We start from the raw sequence: 21,349 nt of genomic DNA, 5'->3' as shown, positions 1-21,349 counted from the left end.
CAGAAACTGTAAATTCCTAAAATTGTCATGAAAACTAGCACTGGAGGAGCGCTCTACTGTTAGTGTTTTCTATATGACAAAGACTAAAATATTAACTTGAGAAATCACAGAGGTCTTGGGCAGATAGGGAGGACTTAGTGTATTATTGAATAGGTAAGATTTTAGGGATCTGCAAGACAGCTGGAGTCAAGAAGTGTAACTATGTGGGAAATAGGACAGAATTCATCTGTAAAGAATCCCAGCTTTTTCAGTTCCACTACTCATGGGATATATATATATATTTTAAAAATTATTGTTTACATTTGTCTATGTTTAACAGCCAATATTTGTCTCCAGATCACTATACTGGGGTTCAAAGGAAAAACCTCAAACACCAGCTCGGGTTTTAGGACCAGAAGAGATTACTGTGATCAACAATCTGGACTGCCAAATTAATGCAAAACTCAGCATTGTCCTAATTTCTTGATGAAGACTATAATTTCAGGTGAGCTGAACAAGGGTATTTAAATGTGATCTAAAGTAACAGAGAATCATTGCTCAAATTGTTCCAACTTAATATTGTTCCAAAATTTAATACTCCTCACTGCTAAAGCTATGTTTCCATTTTGAGTTTGTCTGCTCTCAGTTTTCATTCACCAGAACTTCCCAAAGACCCATAAAAAAGAACATTGCCTTTATATGTTGAATTATAGAGTACTCCATAGAGTACTCTAATTACTCTACCATAATTTATTAAACAGAAAAAACATTTTACATGGTACAAAATCTTATTTCTTGCTTTCTTAAAGAGACCACACTGTAATCTTTCACTATAAAGTAAGATTTCAACATCAGATCATTAATTTTTAAATTATTTTTAATTGTCTCAGCAGCTTTTAAAATGTGAGCACTGGCTGCACATAGTATTCTAGTACTGCTTTAATTTATATGGTAATAACCTACTTATCTAAAATTATTAAAATTAATATTTCAAGTTTACTAGCATTAATTCACCTTGAGCAGTTTATTGTACTACTTTCATTTCAATCCAGATGTCATATAAATAAATATGTTGTACTCTCTGTAGCCTCAGTGTAGATTACCTGTTAAGGATACATTAATGCTATTTCAAAATGTCTTGCAGTTATTTTGGATAAGAAAAACACTTTTTGAAAGGAGACGAAGACTGGTTCTATGAAGACAGCATACTGACATCTTACTAAAAAGTTCACCCTTGAATCATCCATAATAATAGCTTTTTGTTGGTTTACAAAATGGATAGATTATAGAATGAGGCAAGTTATGAATTCCTTACAATAGGAATAAGAATTCTTATCTGTTGTTCTGAAAGGGGAATTGCCAAGAATTTTTAACGTAACAAACAACCAGTAATGTTTTTGACAGAAGGAACAGTTACAGAGACAACATAAAACTCTGAATTCTCACCAGTAAATCCAAACCTCTACCTGAAGGAAGAAATCACAAAATGCATACAGACACACATGTAAGAAAATAACAAATGCAGAATTTCACAGTGCCTCCTTGGCAAAGCAAGACCACAGAAGAGGAGTATCTTTTGGGCCATCACGAGCCAACTGGAGAGACATTCTGAGAGTCCACTCACAATTTTCAAAGTCCACTAATATCATCATGGATTAACCCTTTGCAAGCAACGGATGAGGCTTCAATATTTGTGCCTTAGCTTTAGTAAGCGAAGATCTTGTTTTCCTAGCGCTATTTTGTTTTCTCGCTACTTTGGCTGTAAAATGTTATTTTATCATCATATTTTTTCCTTGATTCCTTTTTCCATTTCTGTGTTGTAGATTCCAGAATTTCTGTTGGGTGGGCTTTTGCTGTCTTCAATTTGTCATGCAGTTTATAAAACTGCTATAAAAATGAAATCTGAAATAAATGATTTGCCTGCTGCCTAAATCTAATCGATGGCAAGCTGCTCTATGATACTGCATTTTAATATATTTAATGAGAATTCATCATTTTAATGTTAACCTGAAATAAATTACTACATGAAGTTCTAACTGTTTAGAATGACAATGACTTCAAAACAATAAAGAAGATATTTCAATTTTTACATTTTTGCCTGATAACGGGATTAAAACATTTTGGGGCGAGGGCACAATTTCTGTTACAGAAGATTAAATTCTTCCCGTGGTTGTGTATATGCCATTCTCACCAAAGTCAAGGACGTAATCTTGACCCAAGAGTGCCAACAGGAAGTCAGAGGATTAATTAACTATGAAAACAAAAGCAAATTCTTATAACAAGATAATTTCAGAGATAAAATTTTTAGGGATAGTACTTAGAACATCAAGATAATGAGCATCTCCTAGAAAATACAGAACATTCTTGTTACAGACATAATCTTAACCACCATTTTATAACATTTACCTAAAGTTTATTTTAAGAGAAGCCTTGTTTTTAACAATCATCTTAAATCCTAGTAAACTGAAGAATTAATTAGCAAGCATGGAGGATCAGCAAACTAATGCTTTAGTCTGTTAAACCATCTGCTCAGGAGCACCCTGTTCAAATCTTGGCATTAGGAGAGGATGGATGAATACTTTTGTCTCTTGCACATAGTTACAACTTGCCATTCTTCTCTAATGCACATTCTTTTTCCTTCAGCTCATGGTAAATAAAATTATAAAGAGGTCAATAATTGATCAGATTTCTGTTATCATGAAGTTTTTACTAAACAGATTGCTAACAAATTTTGAAAAAAAAAAATCTTACTGTAGCCATTCCTCTTATTTCATACTAGATTACCATATATAATAGGTATGTATGAAGGGGCAGATTCAGCATTGTCTTTTTGTTAGCTTTGCCTTGTACAAAGCAGATCTATATCCAGTTAAACCAGCCAAACTAGTGTAAGGTAACTGAAGTCTTCAAGGCAATCTGTCCTTCAGTTCTGAAGACTTAATGAATGCTCCATTAATGTTTTAGCACCTCATTATATTTCATTATTAACAAGAACATACTTATCAGATCTGAGGAGGTCCTTGTTATTGCAACCCCAATCTGTCTTCATTTTCTAAACTTTCAAGCTAACTCTTTGATTTTATGTCATAGCTTAGTTTCCAGAAAATGCAGGTACTTTCTGACATGTACTGGATCAAGGGTAGCATTTGGCAATGAGGGTACCCAACAGTCTGGTCTAGTGGAATACTTTTATTGTTGAAACTAAAACAATTTCCTCGTACTTCAGTCACTCTCTTAGAGATTGAAAAGATGGAGGGCTATCTCAGCTACAAATCAGGTGATTGATACGGTAGGGAAGCTGTCCAGCAAATCACACTGTGAAGTCTGCATGGTAGCGAGGGGCACAGGAAGGTGCTCCAAGTAACACACTCAAAGGGTAAGGTGCACTGTACCACTGATAACCCAATTATTTGCCAAAGACTGAGGAATGTTCTAAATACAAAGATCTGAACTAAACCTGGCAATAGATGGCTTCCCCTTCCCTCTGTCAGCAACTAACTTTCTCCTCAGATGTTTCTTTCTAACCCTTCAGGCAGCCGTGACCCTCTCAGGACCACATGGGGAAAATTGCCCTAGTCACGAAACCTCGGAAGAGAAGACATTTGTTTAAAATTCTGTCCCTCCCTTCATTAAGCTTTATACTCCTTGATTTTTTCTCATGCATTACAGACTTGATCCTCCTAACTAGCCTCAACTGGCATTTTCTCATTGACTTCAATTAAGTGAGACCAGGACACAGATAAGGTTCTGTGTGAGAAATCACTGTATGCTCGTAATTGCAGAATTTGATTCAAAGACATATTTTATCTGTGTTGATGAAATTAAAATAGGATAGGAAAGAGGGAGAAAAAAGCTCAGGCAGAAAGGCTGGCATTTTATTTTTTTCGGGTTGCTTCGGTAGTAGATTGACCTCCCTCAGATAAATCTGTGCACCATGGAAACTATTTTCTCACTGAGGAAAAATTTCCAAGTTCAGCTGAAGGCCTATACATCAAGTTAAGCGTATAGCTAAGCTGTGCAACTGTGTAATCTTACTGCCCTCTTCCCATCCTTCCCTCCCGTTGTTTGTCATCCTTACTGTCATATCTGGTTTCAAAGCAGGGTAAGGTCACTGGGGTAGGGCACGTGCCTTCCTCTGTGTTTGTAGAGCTCCAGTGCATGGGAGTACGGGAAAGAAGGGGAAGGAAAACACTTTTCTAGGTCTTCAGAAGATAAATAATAAAACAATAATAACATGCTGTAAAACAAATGCTATCAAGTGATATTTACAGTCTTTTATCCAAAATCTCTACTGTGTTAAGCACAATTATAGTGCTGCTCAGCAAAATAGTGGACAGAATAATAATTCCTTTATTGTTATTTTGCTTTACTGCATATTCACAGATAGCCTACATCCTGCAGGTCTAAAATAATAATAATAATAATATGTCTATATATTAATACCTTCCGTAAGCACTGATGAACTGTGACCATCTGCAGAAAGGAGAACTTTCTGTGTCCAGATGAGTTTTACGATATGTGTAGGAGCCACCCAGCAACAAGGGTCAGCCCAGCCAGCCACTGACATTTATGCTGAAGCAGTTTCATGGAACTGGTGGCATGTATAGCAAACCACAGCCTGCAGAGGCAAAATCTAGAGTCCAGGTTGCTTTTTTTCTGAACTTTTTATATACTAGAAATAAATAAATGACCCTCTAATGTGTTTTAACCAAACATATCACAGATATTCAGGGACATGGAGTGGGATACTGTCCTCTGAGAGAGCCTCAGATGCAGAAATACCACAAAAAAATTTACTGAGACTCAAAGAGAGTAAAGACAAAGAGAAAGAAAATAAAGCAATAAAGTTATTTAGAAATGAATGTGGCAGAAAGGAAAAAAAAATGCACTGTAAAATCTAACTGACCACAAATAAGTTCTGTTTCCTTCGAGTGTCCAGTGAATTGCAACATCCCCTGCCCATGTTTTTCCTACATGTCTTACCTGAATTCTGCAGCTTTACAATGAGCTCTTTCTTGTGTAAGGAATCCAAGTGTCTTGAGATACGACTACTATTTGGATGGCAGTGGTTAAAGTCCTGAAGTGTCTGTGTGCCTACAAATACAATACAAAGAATCCAGAGTCACAGCTCAACATAAGCCGAACATGTTCACCCCTTGTAGTAGCTGAACTTAAGATTACTAATAGAATTGTTTCAGCTCTTTAAGAGCTATACATATATGTAACACATAAGCCACAACTTTTGCAGGCAATGCCTTAACTTCATTATAATAAAATGTATATTTCTTAAGCATCACTTTATATAGAGCAAATTTCGTTGCTCTCCTGTCAGTTAGTTTCCACTGATATTTGTGTGTGCTTTTCAAATAACAAGGCAGACGGTAATAGCGAGTTTAAAAACAGAGATTGCATCTGACCTACTGTCCTTTTTTTCTGTGGATTTTCTTTAATTTGAAAAAATTGCTATACTTCAAGTTATTATTTTTTTTAAAAAAAAATTGCATTCTTATGTGGAAGAAAGCTTATCAGGTGACATGAGAAACAAGGAATGGAACTAAATTGAAGGCGATGTAATCCACAGAGGCAGAGAAAACCTGTGTTCTACAGACAGAATCTTCTCCTCTCCTATTTAACTATTTATTTTCAGGATGCATATCTCTCTAGTCTTAGACCCTATCACTCTGGTAGTGATAACACTTAACATAAACATGTTAAGTGAAACAAGAGGTGTTGTTGGTTTGTTTTTTGGTTTTTGGTTTTTTTTTTTTTTCTCCTCAGAAAGGACAGAATTTATAGAGATTATATCTGCAGGATTTCCCTTTGGTTTCTGTTGAAATCATGATTACAAGTGATCATATGAAAGTTTATCAACCTTCTTGGTGGTGCTAGTATAGATGACAATGAATGGGTTTTATTTGGTTTGTTATATGATTCTGTATTTGGAACATATAACGTCAGAGGTTCCCATTTTCTCCTGAATTTACATGCAGTCCTATTGTCCTTTTCACGTGAACTGCAATACTTTCTTCATTAGCATATGCTGTTAATATGTTCATTAAATTCATGTCACATTATAATTAATCTGAAAATGATGTCATTTCTGCAGAACCTACAACCTCATTATGTTCACAGTATGTATATCACAGCCATGTTATTTCTGAAAGAGGTATGCCTCTATTTGGTTATTAATCAAGGGGTCATTTCTGACCAATTTACAGTAATTAACTCTTTACAAGAAATCATTGGAGTAAGATACAAGCACTAAAGTTACTATATGCTTTAAGAAAAAAAAAAAGTTGCATAATAACATTTATTTATAAAGCACATTTAATCATACAAAAAAAAAAAAAGACAGGTTAGATTCAGCACATCGAAGTCAATATATAAAGCTGAGCAGGATGAAAAACTTAGGAGTAGCCAGTAACCAAGAGTTTCCAAACAGAGCAATGATATTTGATTTCTAAAGAGTAAGATGATGGTGAATCTGATTTTAAAGTCATACCGAGCAAAAAAATTATTTGCCTGCAAATAGCTGTCCATATTGTATAGATAAATCAAAATTATCCTGGTCAAGTATTGCTAAAAAATGCATGTTTAGGCTCGAAAGCAGTATGACAGATTTCAGCCTACTGTTTCATTTTCAGCAATTTGTAACAAATTAAAAATACAGAAGACTATCTTTCCTTGTAGGTAAATGTTATCCTCTCTAATAAAAAAAAAATTTACCGTGGTACATTTTGTTTTTCTTTTAAAATGTAAACAAATGTGCTTTTATGTCAGATTTTCCAGGGTGATTTACACCAGGTGTCTATTTTTAAATGTAATCAAACTTACTGTCATCATAAAAGAAGTATCTCATAGGTGACTTTTGAAAATTAGGAGAAATAAACTAGGATGATCAGCTATACAAATACCAATAAGAATTTTGTGATCATTAGTGGCAGGGATTAACATATAGCAGGAATGCAACATAAATTACCAGTTTGACTGATACCAAATACCATGACTTTCTGCCGGCCCAGATTTCACACTCAGCATTTGGCATCTGAACAGCTGATTGCCAGTCTATCAGCCACTGCCCATGCAGATTTCATGCTGCCTCAGGTTCTGGGTCCTTTGGAGGAATGCAGCAAACAGAAGGCACGTTCCAAGAACTACACCTTTAGTTTTTCAGGAGCAGCATAGCAACAGCGATCAAAGGAGCCATTAGTGAATAAACGTATTTTAATAATTGATACTATGGTGCTCTGTAAATATTGATAAGATACTCACTTTAGTAAAGTGTTTCTGAGAAAGAGGAAGACCGAATGATAAATTCTGGAAAGGAAGCAATGCTTGGCAAGGTCCTTTTAAACTTATTTTTCAAAAACATGCATTAATCAAATATAGAGTAATTTTCATTTTTCTTCAGAATTAGGGGGATGGAGAGTTTAGGCTGCAGCCTGCTCGTAAGAACAGTGTGGCTAACAAACTTAATAGTTCTGAGAGGAGACTCAGCGTATTTATGAATGGAATTATTGGTGTGGTTGCCTGCCGCAGCAGGGAAAGGATTCACTGCCCCCGGAGGCAAATTTCCAGTCCTGTGCCAACTCATATGATTATTTAGATCCTCTAAAGAGTCTCTCTGAAGCCCTGTAGCGGCACAGGGAAAGGGAGGACTGATGTTTTAAATGGTTGCAGAGGAAGGTGGGGTGTGAAAGGCAGGAAAACTTAAAAAACAATCAGGGGGTACATCCTAAAGGAACGTTTTTTGTTTTGTTTCGATTTTTTAAATGTAATTTTGATGAATGTATTCATGTTCATGTTTAGAATAAATCCTGCACTGATGAAGCAGCACAAATCCTTGTATTTCAAGCAATCAGAAATATCTGTTTCCCCTTTGCAGTAACAGGTTCTGGCACAAGTCCGTGTCAACTACAGGTATAAGATGCATTTTTGCAGGAAGTTAACCTGTGCGTATTATTTAAACCATAAATGATAGAAAACACGCTTTTGCGCACTAACCTCATGCACATACACACACAAACAGCCACCTAGCCGTAAACCAAGGCGTCGAGGGCACCGTCCCTATGAAGCTCACGCTCTAATCCGTGCTCGGCCGGAGGTGCAGCAGCTGCAGCGCGGGGCGGGGGGCCCCGCTGCCAAGCCAGCAGCACCCCGGGCTCGGCACCCCGGGCTCAGCACCCCGCCAGGCGGTTGCCCTCTTGGCACCCGCTTCGTTGCTGTATTGCTGGTGGCCACGGGAACCGTCGGGGAGTCACGGGCTGATGAACGGCGGTGTAAGGTTTCTTCTAGATGTTTGTTTACCCATTGGGATAACTCGAAGACTGCAGATAATTTAGCAATATTGAGGCTGGTGCACGCACTAAACACTCCAGTGGGGGATGAATTACAGCTCCCTGCTGTGTAACCGGTACTTTTATTCTTGGGAGAGTTGGCAGAGAGAAGCGGACTGCTCCGGGTACCGGGGCAAGCAAGATAAGGGAGCGCGTAAACGCACGAGTGCGAGAACAAAGGAAATAAAACTGGGGAAGCGAGCAAGGGTCTGGCAGGGAGACGTGCCGCCGCAAACCCCAGCCGCCGCGGGAAGAGGGGCGGCGGCGCGGGCGCGGCAGGCGGGTGCCTGCTCCCGGGAGGGACGGAGGCCGCTCCCTCCCCGCGTCCCCCGGCCCAGCCCGGGCAAGACCCCCGGCGGCTGCTCCCCGGCCCCGGCCGGGTGATCTTTCCCGGCCTGGCAGGCACCGCCCGCCGGCACCGGCCTCAGCCTCAAGGGAAGACCCGGGCGCGGCGCAGCGCCCGGTGCCGGCGGACGCCGGTGCCAGCATCCATCCTCCCGCTCCCACCCGCGGCCCGGGACACGCCGCTCGGCTCGGCTCCCGCCCCTGCCTGCCTGCCTGCCTGCCTGCCTGCCGGGCGGCCTCGCCTCGCCTCCCCCGCCCCCTTCGCCGCTCCCGCCGCCGGCCCCCCGCCTCCCCCACCCTCACCTCAGCCGCCCCCCTCTGTCTGGCTCCCCCCGCTCTGTCTGGCGGCCCCCCCCGTCCCCGCCGCGCTTCTCGCGAGAGCTGGGGATGCCGCCGCCGCCGCCGCCGCCGCCGCGGAGGGGGAGACACTCGGGGGGAGCCAGTGACGTCGGGAGTTTTCCTGAAAGTCAATAACGAGCCCGGCGGAGGCGGCGGGAGGAGCCGAGAGCGGGGCCCGGGCGGCTCCGGGGTGAGTGCGCCGGGGGGAGCCGCCGCCGCCGCCCTCCTGACCCCGCGCATCGATGCTGCGGCCGCGCTGCCCGCCCGGGCGCCTCCCTGCGTAGCGGGGCGCGCAGCTCCATGTAGCCGCCGCCGCCGCCGCCAGCGCCCTGGGGCCGGAGCCGCCTCCTCCCGCCCCCGCGGAGACACCGGCCGCCAGGGACCGCCGAGCCCGGCGGGGGGACAGGGGAGGAGGCAGCGGCGCCCTCCCTCCCCTTCTCCCCCCGGAGCCGCCGCCGCCTTCCGGCTCCGCAGCAGCGCCCGCGGCGCCGCCGCCTCTGCAGGTACGGGGCGGGAGGGGCCGGGCGGCGGCGGCGGCGGGGCGCCGGGGCGGCGGCGCGCTCGGGGATGCGGGGCGGCGGCGCTGCGCGGCCGGGGGCGGCGGGGAGCGCGGGGCGGGGGCGCCCGTGGCCTAGCGCCGGCGGCGGGGCGGGAGCGGAGCGGAGGGGAGGGGAAGGGAGGGGGGGGGGTCGCCCTCCCGGCGGCGCGGGGCTGAGGTGGGGAAGGGCGGGGCGGGGGAGGGGGCGTTCCGGCGGGGAGAGGTTATGTAACGGGGCGGGGGGGCTGGGGCAGGGGTAGGGCAGGGCGCGCGCCCGGGGGCGCCGCCTGCGCGGGCGCGGGGCCCGCGGTTCCCACGCGGCGGCAGCGGCCCCTCCCCGCCGGGCGCGCGCGCGCCAACCACCCCTCCGCATCCCCCCCGCCCCCCCGGGCCGGGCGTGCGCGCGGGGCGGCTGCGGGGCGGGATGGCGGGGCTGGGAGTCGCCAAGGGGTTACCCGCTGGGAGCTCCTGTGCGTGCGTGTGTCTGCGTGTCGGTGTGCGCGTCTGTCCGCGCCTGTGCCCGTGCCCCCGCGCTCGGAACAGCGGCGCGGCCGGCGGGCCGCGGGTGGCAGCGCCTCGCGCAAGTGATGATGGTGATGCTGCTGCTGCTGCAGCCGGCGGCGGCCCTGGCCGCAAGTAAACAAACCGGCCCCCCCCGCCCTGCGCCCGCCCCGCGCCCGCCCCGGCCATCATGGAGGCCGCGGCCCACACGCCGAAGTTGAAGGCGCAGCCGGCTGCGGGGGCTGCCGGGGCTGCCGGCCGCGGTACCGCGCGGAGGTGGGGCCGGGCCTGCGGCGGGGTCCGCCCCGGGTGGGGGTGTCCCGGCAGGTGCTGCCGCGGGGCGGGGGACACCCCAGGGGTACGCGGGCGCCGCCGGGGGTGCCCGGGCAGGGACCCGGGCAGGGGCGGGGCGGGGCGGGCGCGTCTGTTTTGACAGGTCAGTGTTGCCCCTCTGAACACAAAGTTACCGGAGCTCGCCGGTATATATATTGCGGTTTAAATGCAAATGATCGTGATGTAACGAGCAGTAACAGGCTTATAGGCTGCTTGGTTCCTTTATGTGAGCTGCGCGTCTTAGTTTACTTTTGGATGGGAATCTAAGAGGCATGAGATAGCCAGTGATGTTTCTTTCACGTTCTCCCGTGATACGTTATTAAAAGGGTGTATGTGAAAAAAGTAAATAAAAGAAAAAACCTTGGTTTCTTGCAGCTGAAAAGGAATAAACAGTTTAATCTCTCTTGACCTTTATTCTAAATTTGTTTTCTTTAATGTGGTTGCCGCTCCACTGGCTACTTGTATATATCTACATCATCTCATCGTTTTTCTGAAAACATGGCTCCGACTTGATTCAGCCTCTGTTTAGGAGTTTTATTACGAAAATTATGATATACCTGATACCTGCGTTGCCAGCTCTTTTCAGCACTGAAGAAACTTACAGCAGTCTCTTCTGCTAATGTTTGTTTAGGCTTCACTAAAATTTTCCTAAGAGGCAATCGTGGTTCCCCACGTTTTGCATATGGAGTTCTTTACCTCTCAAGGCAAGTAGCATGCAAATGAGTAGGCCTAAACTTCTGACAAGTGACATTTTAAGCCTGACCTCTTGTTGCTGCCAGCTGCTGTTTAGGCCACTTCTGGCTGTTCTGCACTGGAATATGGAAAGAGTACATGAGATAGGGATGGAAGCTTATTTAGACTTTTGAAGTAAGCGCACTACTTAAGAAGATTCTATTTGTAGAACTGTTTGGTTTTTTTTGACAGGAGCCTTTAAGTTGACCCCAATATCTTTAATTGGATTGGATTGCTAATTATAGTCCGTGTGGATATATTTTGGTTGGATACAACCAGTAAGTCAAGTTCAAATAAGGGCCAGAGAAAAACTATGGAGATAAGAAAATGTCTCTCTTTCCTAGAAGGCTACACATAATATTTGAATAATTAATTTTTTTTCTCTTCATGTAAGTGCGTGGTGTGTGTGTGTGTATGCACAGGCAATATTAACAAGACTGTCTTGTTTTAGACAGTTTATTCCATGGTGCATTCCTACTTGTTCTAACTAGGTTTGAATGAATTCAGTAATCTCCTCGGTTTTGTAAATAGGTTCATAGAAAGCAGTATTTTAGTGTCCCACTTCCTCATTTGTTCTGGGGCAAGATAATGTGTTGTTAAGCAAAATGGTGCCATTCTACTGGATGTTGATGAGAATTCAGACAGGTACTAGTTTTCACTTTGCCCCAGTTGAAGAAGACAGAGTTTTAAGGATTGGGTGGCATTAATTTGCACTAGAAAATGTTGCCTTTTTGGCAGCATAACAAACGCTTTGTGGAAGTTGTTTGGTGGGTTTTTTTAAACTTAATCCAAAAACACTTACTAGAGCTTTGCTATTGTTTGTAACCCAGGCTTTGGTTTGCAAGATGTTACCAGAAACCATATCTTGACTTCTGACTACAGTTTGAAACAGCACGTGTCATAATAATGAAAAGATCCTTCAGACTACTTGGAATTTGCCTAGCACTGATTGATTGATTGAGGGTTTTTTCACTTCCTGGGTGCATTTTCCCAATTTAAAGAGACCTATTATTAGAAGCATTATTTGCTAAATACCTTCCAAAAGAGCATTTCAAAGTTATGGCACCTCTACTAACAGCATTTTCCGTTAAAATACGTGAGAAATCTCTGTGCTGTTCTTCGTATAAAGAAGATACAGTTCCTTGTAACAGGTTATAGTTTCATTTTGTGCGGCTAATGCAACAGGGGAGGTGGAGTTGGTGACACAGTGGCTTAGCTTTCCTTCAGTTTTGCAAGGGACACCCAATATTCTTTGGCATCTTTTATAGCTTGGGAATACTACTGGTTTTAATTGATGCTGGAGAGTGGAAGGACGTTGAAATACACTAAGTGAAAACTTTGTTGTCCCATACTTCCATTTTGATATGGATAATGCATAAATGAATTGATTTGCTTTAAAATTAATGTTCTGTACTGTAACTGTATGTTTTGTAAGTAAGTTGTTGATATACCAGGAGCTCTCCGTTCTTGTTCCCAACTAATAAACACTCTGTTCAGAATGTGCAGTGGTCCCTTTGTCAACAACAGTAACAGTTCAAGAAGAGGGGAATAGTTAAATGTGTGTACCCGTTTAGTTATCATTAAAATGTTGGTTTTGTTTTCAGTATTTCTGTGAAATTTACAACACAGTTATTGTTTTAAGCACTGTGTAAGAAAAGACTGCCAACTTAAGTGCCCTTTAAAACTTCTCTAGAATATTAGATTAATTTGTGTCATCTCAGATTCTCGTTCTGTTAGGATATGCCTTGTAAGAATACCGTGGAGGGGGAAGGGGATACTTTCTAGCACAGTATGTACTTCAGGGAGTTTCACATTGCTCGTGGTGAAAGGTGTGTTTTCAGCGAGAATCTCTCTTGTCAACCAGTATGTTTCCTCTGGTTTGTACAGAGGAGGCTTTCCCAGTGTGTCAGGGTCTCCTTGGTAAATATGTTGCACTAGTTACTCTTCTTTGCAACAAGTTGCTGTAGCATAGAAAAGATTATTTTCTAAAGATAAGTTACATAGTAGATGGAAAAACCAGTTCAAAGGTTTTTTTAAAAAATGTGTTAAAGCCAGAGAAACAAAAAACTAGGGCAATTAATACAACATTGAATGTGAAAGTTAACTTTTTAGTGTTTTACATAGTGTAAATAGTCATTAAAGTTTTGGTTTATATTTTCCTCTTGACTAATTGTATGAACAACATTCTGGGCTACCTATATGAGGAGAAGAATTTATAAATGAGACTTATTTAGACAGATCACTAATATAGACTAATAAAAAGACTGCAGAAAATGCAAGGATGTAGTAAATGATTATTTGGCATTTTGTCCTTGTTCCATAGCTCTAGATCAACATTCAGGTAGTTTTGACGTGTGCCATGGATTTCAAACAGATTCTTTTTGTCTTTATTATGTAAAGGTGTTGTTCAGGTGTAGTAGGAAGTTGTGGCAAAGTTAATACTTCCAAGAAAATCCCCCCAGGATTGGGTGTCATTAAATGTTACTGTCAAGGAGAGTAAGCATTTTTGGCTTGTGTATCTGAAGATGCTTACTTTTGGTCACTTTAAATGTTTCTTTGATTTTTGATACTCTTTGTGTCAACAATTATTATGATTAGATTAAATAACTTGGTACATGTTGAGTCCATCTTGACCAATCCTCTTCTTCCACATGTTTCTATGTGAATGTCTAGGTGTGAGTCATACTGATCAAAAATAGCATTAAGAACAAGTTTTTGCCCTGTGATATGTTTTTTTTTTTTTCTTTGTAATATCCTGACTAAAGAACAGTAGTAATTTTTAAATTCCCTTAAGAATGCAGCTGGGACCTCAATATTTCTTATGCATGTCTGAATGACTTGACAGCATGGTTTGTCGGACTTCCCTGCATTATCCATGTGAGATTTGACTGCAGGAGCAGAAGTGAAGAGCCTGCTTCAGCTTCACTGAGATCGATGAAGGCCTTACCACAGCCTTTTTGTAGGTGTGGAATGGCAGTGCCCATGCTGATTTAGCACCACAGTATTAATACAGTATTTCTCAATTGAGTCTCAGTATTCTTGCAAAACAGTTTCTACCAACACATATAATTTTTTCCCCTAAGCATTTAATGTGCTGCTTGAGAGATGTGATTGGTGCAGCTTGCCTTGTGAGATTTTCTTAAAACTGTTGTATCTTTTTCTACATGTATTGATATACTTTGAGGCAGAGTTTCATGTAATCTGACTTTTTGTATAACATTTGCCAAAGACCTTCATCTAGTGAGCTCTGACTAGCTTTAAATGTGTGTAAGCAATCTTTGAAAACCTTTGAAAAACACACAGTCTTCATTTAAGGTTGTAGAGATTTCCTTCTGACCTTAGGAAATTCATATCTCAAGTTGATGAGAATAATGCTTTTTGAAAGTGAACAAGAAGATCCAGAGGTTTTTGGTTAGAAGTTGATTATGTTCTAGTCATATTACAGTGACAGAATTTGACAGTTAGTAGGTTCAGCAACGTTTCATTGCTTGTAGGAAGGAATCACAAACCTCATTCTTGTTGCAAGGCAGTTCAAATTTTAATTTGTTTAATACCCAGATAATAAATACATCTTACTATAAGAGTTTAAAAGAAAGCTACTTGGTAGATATGTCATTGAACTTTTTCCCTCTTTTACATTAATAGTCTGAGAACACATCTTTATCTCAGTACTTTTCTTCTTGTTACTTATGGCACTTCACATATTTCTGATTTTTTATTATCTTCAGCAGTGCGCTCAGTGTATGTTGTAGATGCATTATGCAGTATATTGTTGTGCTGCAGGAAAGTTACTATCATAAAAATAAATATATGAAACTTTAATAAATTAAATGAATATTATATGAAACTTTATTTTGTATCTTTTGAAGGTATATTTTAAAATCCCTCATCTCAGAATGAAGAGGGATTTCTAGGCTCTTTGAACTTTTGAAAATTAGATTACCTTTTTTTGAACATTCTAGACACAGAAAACCAATTTTAGTTTTGTTTTAAAAATATGGAACTTGGATTTAATTTTGCTTGGTTATTTGAATCATTACTGAACTATTTTTTTAGAGGGCAAAGAAACTTTTTCTTAAAAAAGGCAAGAATTAGTTTTCCTACATTAATCCTCAGCAAGTTAAAAATGACTACATGTATTTTGAAGTGTTGAGTAGAATAACATTATCGTGGTTGTGATACTCAGCTCAGCCAATCCTTGATTTGTCTTAAGTCTCAAAACTCTCCTGAGTTCATTGTCTCAGTAACTTTTTTTGATGCATAACTTTAGCCCTCCCTTCACCTTTTCCACTTTAAATGTATTCTTTGGTTAAATTTCAGACCTATACTCTTAATATGTTTTATAACTGTGCTTCTGCCTGATATTCAGTTATTGTTTTATGTGACTGGGGGGAGACAAACAGGATTTAAAACATTTTTGTCAAGAAACACAATGCAAAACAATGGGTTGTTGACATTTCATGTGGGATTCTAAAAAAGCAATTTAGTTACATTTTAGAAACTTCCTTTGTACCTTGGTAAACAAAGGCAAGGGTGGCTTTGTTCACCTTACTTTAATTATACCTTTGTCCCTTAAAATAACTTGCTTTGTCATTGTAATAGGAAGAGAAATACAGAATGATGGTTTCTTTCCTGATAAACTTATTCAGTTGCTGAAGCTAAATAAAACATCTAACTTGTATATTAATATTTCATTGTGCCTGTAGTCTCCTAACTAGGTTTATCTGAGCATATACTAGTTATGTGCAGCCTTTTGACATACTGAAAGTGAAAATGGAACGCTGACAATGATAAGGCACAAAGCATACTCCTAAGTGTGCTTTAAAAAGTCAAGGGCTGTGAAATAAAGTTGTTAGGAGTACATTTTTGATACCAATATTCTTAAAGACATTGAGGCTTTTAGTACGAAATAAAGTTTAAAAAATATTTGCAATGCCTATCATGGGGATATCTCAAAATTTTTTATATTTAAAATTTGCGCAGTATGAACATTTCTACTTAGAAAGTATTTAGGGGTATCTTTAAGTGTCTTAATTGTGGATACATAAAGATCAACATTTTATAAATGTATTGTCTTTGAATAATCCTGTTTTTTTTTTTTATTTCTTTGTCTTGTCTAACCAGTTCATGTTTTGTTTTGTCTTGGTTTGTTTGTGAGGTTTTTTGTTTGTTTGTTTTGTTTGTTTTTTTTTGTGTGTGTGTGGTTTGGGTTTTTTTTTTATTGACTCTAATAAACTAACAAATACTATCTGCCTGCAGGTTCCTTTTTCTCAGTGTAAGCAGTGATAGTATTTAAGTCAGTCAGTCCTCCTGAGACTGTAAAAGGACATAATCCATTCTGCTGTGTTTGAAGTGTAACCAAAATTCCAGAATAGGTAGTTTGTAAAAGCCTGTATACTCTATACGTTTTAGATAAAGCACTCAGCTAAATGTGATTCTTCCATTCTTCCATTAACAATATGGGTTCATTTGATTTAGTAGGTTTTGTAGCAGTCTCTGTCCTGCGACATACTCTTTTGTGTAATTTTTGATGATGTCAAATATATCCTCTAATTGACCAGACTTTTAGACAACCTTGGTAGGAGAAGAGGATATGCATGCATTTCTCATATAAATAAAACTTGGATCTTAGCTTCCAATCCTAAAGAAAACTTTGTTTTTAGTTTAGAGCCTTATCATTTGAATTCCTTGCTCTGTGATTGCAACCGATGTTGGAGACAGTTACAGCTTGTTCGGTTGTCTTGGAGGATTGAAACTCAGATTTGAGAAAACTTCTTAGTGTGATCTGCTACAAAAAAAGCCCCAAAGCAGGGAAACAAACATGCATGTGATGGAAGCCACTAGAGGATGACTGAGAGCTGCTTTTTTTGTAGTGTGTGTTTTGTGTGTGCATGCACAAAATGTTTCAGTTGCCTTTCTGAGAAATAAGGAGATAGAGATGATGAGATTTGGCTCTGCTTACATTAAGGACCAAAGAATCTCAGTGAGTCAGGCAAAGTGAATCAGAAAGATTCACTTGCTGTTTTTTCCCCAAACATTTTATTAAACAAATGATTACTTGTAAAAAGGGAAAATGGTAGTTCCCTTATATATTTAGAGAAGAAGGTTGAATGAATCATTAAGTTGATAATATTACAAGAAGTTTTAGGGATTGTCTCTGGAAGTGCTGAAACTGATTCTGTTGGTATCCTCTCTAGTAACTTGAGTTGGTAAATGTGAGAGTATCTGTTTTTTCTCAGCTCCAAAATTGTTGAAAGTAGGAGCTTGTGTTTATGAAAGTTCTTACAACAGAGACCTGAATCATACAATTTACACTGAATTTATGGGCACTGTCTTCTTTACTCAGCTGTCTCTTGTCACGGGGGAAATGGGAAGATGCCCAGATTCCAAGGGAGTGTTGTCTGTTCTTATGAATCTTGATGATTGTTCACTTACACATAGTGGTTGTTAAGTATAGACCTGAACCACTCTTTTTAGTCCTTCTGTTTGGAAGGGATTTCTTTTCTTCTCCCCATCCACCGAGTGTGTGGAGGTACCTGACTGCTGTGATGGGCATGAGAGCCTCCTTTTATTTAAAAATACAAGTTGAGGGAAGGTGTCATCCTACTGAGTAGTCCATTTTTCATTTGAATGGTTGGTCTTACAGTTCCCATATAGTAGCATCGTGAAATGAGCTGGTTCTTCTCTATATTGCTGTTATTCTTAAAGACAAAAACTGAAAAGGTGTTGGCAGGTGTTCACCACAGCTTGGGAGAACTGTGAGCCCCAGCAGAGGGATCTGGAACTCTGTTGCATGTAATAGTTTCTACTTTGTTCAGAAAGATGCCTTTGCAACCTCTACAGCTAGGAACTTAAAAGTGTAATACTAGCTCTTAAGAAGTGTGCTGAATTGTTTCATCTAACACTATAAAAGTGGCTTAATATCTTTCCAGATAAAGGAAAAGTTTTACTATTTTTTACCAGATCCAAAAAAATACAGGTGTTTTATTCACATGACTGCCTCTGATCGAGTAAATTTTTACACCTGCACCATAAAGCGTGTAGACAATAGATTCTTGTATTATGCATATACATGACTATCTGATACTGTCTGCAGAATACAACAATATACTGTTGAAAAAGTATCTTCCAAGTTCTGTTTGCTTCCCCCCCTCCCTGCATGTTATAAATCCAACACGTTCTCCAGTTGCTGGAACATATATGAAAACAAGTCCAGTTTTTCCCTGTAGGAAGCAGGTGGAATGCAGAATATCTTCAACTTCAGTTCTTACAGATCTTATCACTATTTCTGTGGGTTCATCCTATAGCAATAAGGGAAACTAAAAATTACTATATACTAGCTGCTGACACTTGAAGTGCATTGGGAGAGCAGAGCTTTCTGAATGATTGCTAACAAGTATTTAAGTTCTATGCCAGCTGAGCAGAATAAACATTTCTGTAGCTTTTCTTGAAATAGTTGAACTACAGATGAAATGCTATTTTGATGTGAGAGTTCTTGTTCCACGTGTTTCAGGCAACTCCTTTATGTCTGTAGACAATCCTTTATTACATCTTCAGGGAAGAAGGTTTCTGTATGACTATTTTTCATTAAGGTCAGTTTTTGTCGTGATAAGACTCAAACGTCTGCTCTTTTCAAGCTTTGCTGAGTGACTTTCAGAGTAAAGGAATCCAGCTTTTGGAAAGCCACAAAGGAATTTAGTAAGGGATAATAGTACAGATGCTTACAAATGACTTCTTAAAAGTGTAGTGTGAATGTATAACCTTTATTTTCATTAGTCTTTTAGTGCTTTGATTTATTTCCTTCAGCTTCCTGTGTAATTCAGCTTGTCTTTTAATTACCTATTAAGTAAACGATCAATATAACCATGCAGTTGTTGATAATTCTACTTAAGTGGTAATATTATGAAAAGAAACTGGAGATAATTCAGTTAGTTTTGTCACCATATTTATCTGATTTTTGTGGTTTTGGGATTTTGTTCAATATTCAGTAAAGTGGTGCATGCAGTGGGTGGGATGCAATCTTACAGACATACATTTGAGATTGTTGGGACACTGGTTGACATGAAAAGTGGTCATAGATCAGATTTTGATTGAGTAATACTAACTTAATTGTAATCAGTGGATAAATAGGGAGCTTTAAGTATAAATTCATGTATCAAAACTGGGCATCTGCCGGGATTATGGGCATTCTGAATTGTGGTATCAGCTCAAATACAGGCTAGGCAATGAGTGGATTCAGAGCAGCCCTGTGGAGAAGAACGTGGGGGTATTAGTGGATGGAAAATGGACTATGAGCCAGCAGTGTGCACTCACAGCCCAGAAAGCAAATTGTGTCCTGTGCTGCATCAAGGGAAGTGTGACCAGCAGGTCGAGGGAGGTGATTCTCCCCTCTCGTGAGACCCCATCTGGAGTCCTGTGTCCAGCTCTGCGGCCCCCAGCATGATAAGGACATGGACCTGCTTGAGTGGGTCCGGAGGAGGGCACAAAGATGATGAGGGGGCTGGAGCATGTCCCTTATGAGGACAGGCTGAGAGAGTTGGGGTTGTTCAGCCCAGAGAAGAGAAGGCTCCAGGGAGACCTTATGGCAGCCTCCCAGTACTTAAAGGGGGCTACAGGAGAGATGGGGAGGGACTCCTTATCATGGAGTGTAGTGATAGGATGAGGGGTAATGGTTTTAAACTGAAAGAGGGTAGATTTAGATTAGATACAAGGAAGAAATTTTTTACCATGAGGGTGGTGAGGCACTGGCACAGGTTGCCCGGAGAGGCTGTGGCTGCCCCCTCCCTGGCAGTGTTCAAGGCCAGGCTGGACGGGGCTTTGAGCAATCTGGACTAGTGGAAGGTGTCCCTGCCCATGGCAGGGGGGTTGGAGCTAGATGGTCTTTAAGGTCCCTTCCAACCCAGACTATTCCATGATTCTATGACTTAATGATCAGTATGTGGGCAGAAAAGATTATCGCTAATTAATACAAAGTTAATTTCTTATAGCTTAGTCTCTACCAATAAAAGCCAGTCAGAGAAGGACCTGGGGGTGCTGATTGACAGCCAGCTGAACAGGAGCCAGCAGTGTGCTCAGGTGGGCAAGAAGGCCAATGGCATCCTGGCTTGTGTCAGCAATAGCGTGGCCAGCAGGGACAGGGAAGGGATCTGACCCCTGTACTCGGCACTGGTGAGGCCGCACCTCGATTCCTGTGTTCAGATTTGGGCCCCTCACTACACAAAGGACATTGAGTGGCTCGAGCGTGTCCAGAGAAGGGCAACGGAGCTGGTGCAGGGTCTGGAGCACAGGTCGTATGAGGAGCGGCTGAGGGAAGTGGGGGTGTTTAGTCTGGAGAAGAGGAGGCTGAGGGGAGACCTCATCGCCCTCTACAGCTACCTGAAAGGAGGGTGCAGAGAGCTGGGGATGAGTCTCTTTAACCAAGTAATAAGCAATAGGACAAGAGGGAACGGCCTCAAGTTGCGCCAGGAAAGGTTTAGACTGGATATTAGGAAGCATTTCTTTCCAGAAGGGGTTGTTAGGTGTTGGAATGTGCTGCCCAGGGAGGTGGTGGAGTCCCCATCCCTGGAGGTGTTTAAGAGTTGGGTCGACATAGCGCTGAGGGATATGGTGTAGTTGGGAACTGTCAGTGTTAGGTTAACGGTTGGACTGGATGATCTTCAAGGTCTTTTCCAACCTAGACGTTTCTGTGATTCTGTGATAAAATAAATGACTGCATTTTTCATTAGCACACACCAAAATTGGAAGGTACATTAAGTTTGCAAAAAGGGTAAAACATATTGCAGCATATGCCAGCCTAAGCGAAGTACTGTGTGTTACATTGCTTCTTTTGTCTTTACAGTTAAAAAAAAAAGTTACCTGTGATTGCTTCTTAAAGAATGCAATGAAAGTCTTATAGGAAAATAAAAAAAAATCAAAAACTTAAGTTGGATATTTGAATACTACTGTGCTTACATTTCATTTGCAGAACAACTGCTTTTAGGTCACAGTTGTTTGATGATGACCTCTGGCTTTGTAAGGATTTGTGTGTTTGTAATAAGAGCTGATACTGTGCTGTGGTGATCCAGAACAACAGAACTGCAACCTGCTTTCAGACACGTGTCTTAATCTGTCAGGATCTCTTTCCACACACAGCTGATAGACTTGCTTATCTCTATTTTGAAGCATGCAAACAAAAGTTCTGATAATACATGACCCAGAAAATAACTCTCACACTAATAAGGTGAAGGATGTGGTAATGCATGTTCTG

General features: G+C 41.5%; 1 protein-coding gene across 5 annotated transcripts in view; it reads left to right on the top strand.

Annotated features, from left to right (window-relative positions):
- Positions 1-9,049: 9,049 nt before the first annotated feature.
- The window catches only part of AKT3 (AKT serine/threonine kinase 3), a 158,848-nt gene continuing 146,548 nt past the window's right edge, over positions 9,050-21,349 (top strand). For 2 of the 5 annotated variants that reach the window (XM_074896858.1, XM_074896859.1), the window contains exon 1: positions 9,050-9,502. The gene's annotated coding sequence lies outside the window, so the exon portion shown is untranslated. Of the gene's footprint in view, positions 9,503-10,294; positions 10,315-21,349 lie in introns of those variants that run through there. The other 3 variants (XM_074896855.1, XM_074896856.1, XM_074896857.1) reach the window with 3 other exon arrangements.

This window comes from Athene noctua, chromosome 1 (genome assembly GCF_965140245.1).
Source record: "Athene noctua chromosome 1, bAthNoc1.hap1.1, whole genome shotgun sequence".
In the NCBI taxonomy this organism is placed as follows: domain Eukaryota; kingdom Metazoa; phylum Chordata; class Aves; order Strigiformes; family Strigidae; genus Athene; species Athene noctua.
This window is presented reverse-complemented; position numbering and strand designations above follow the sequence as displayed.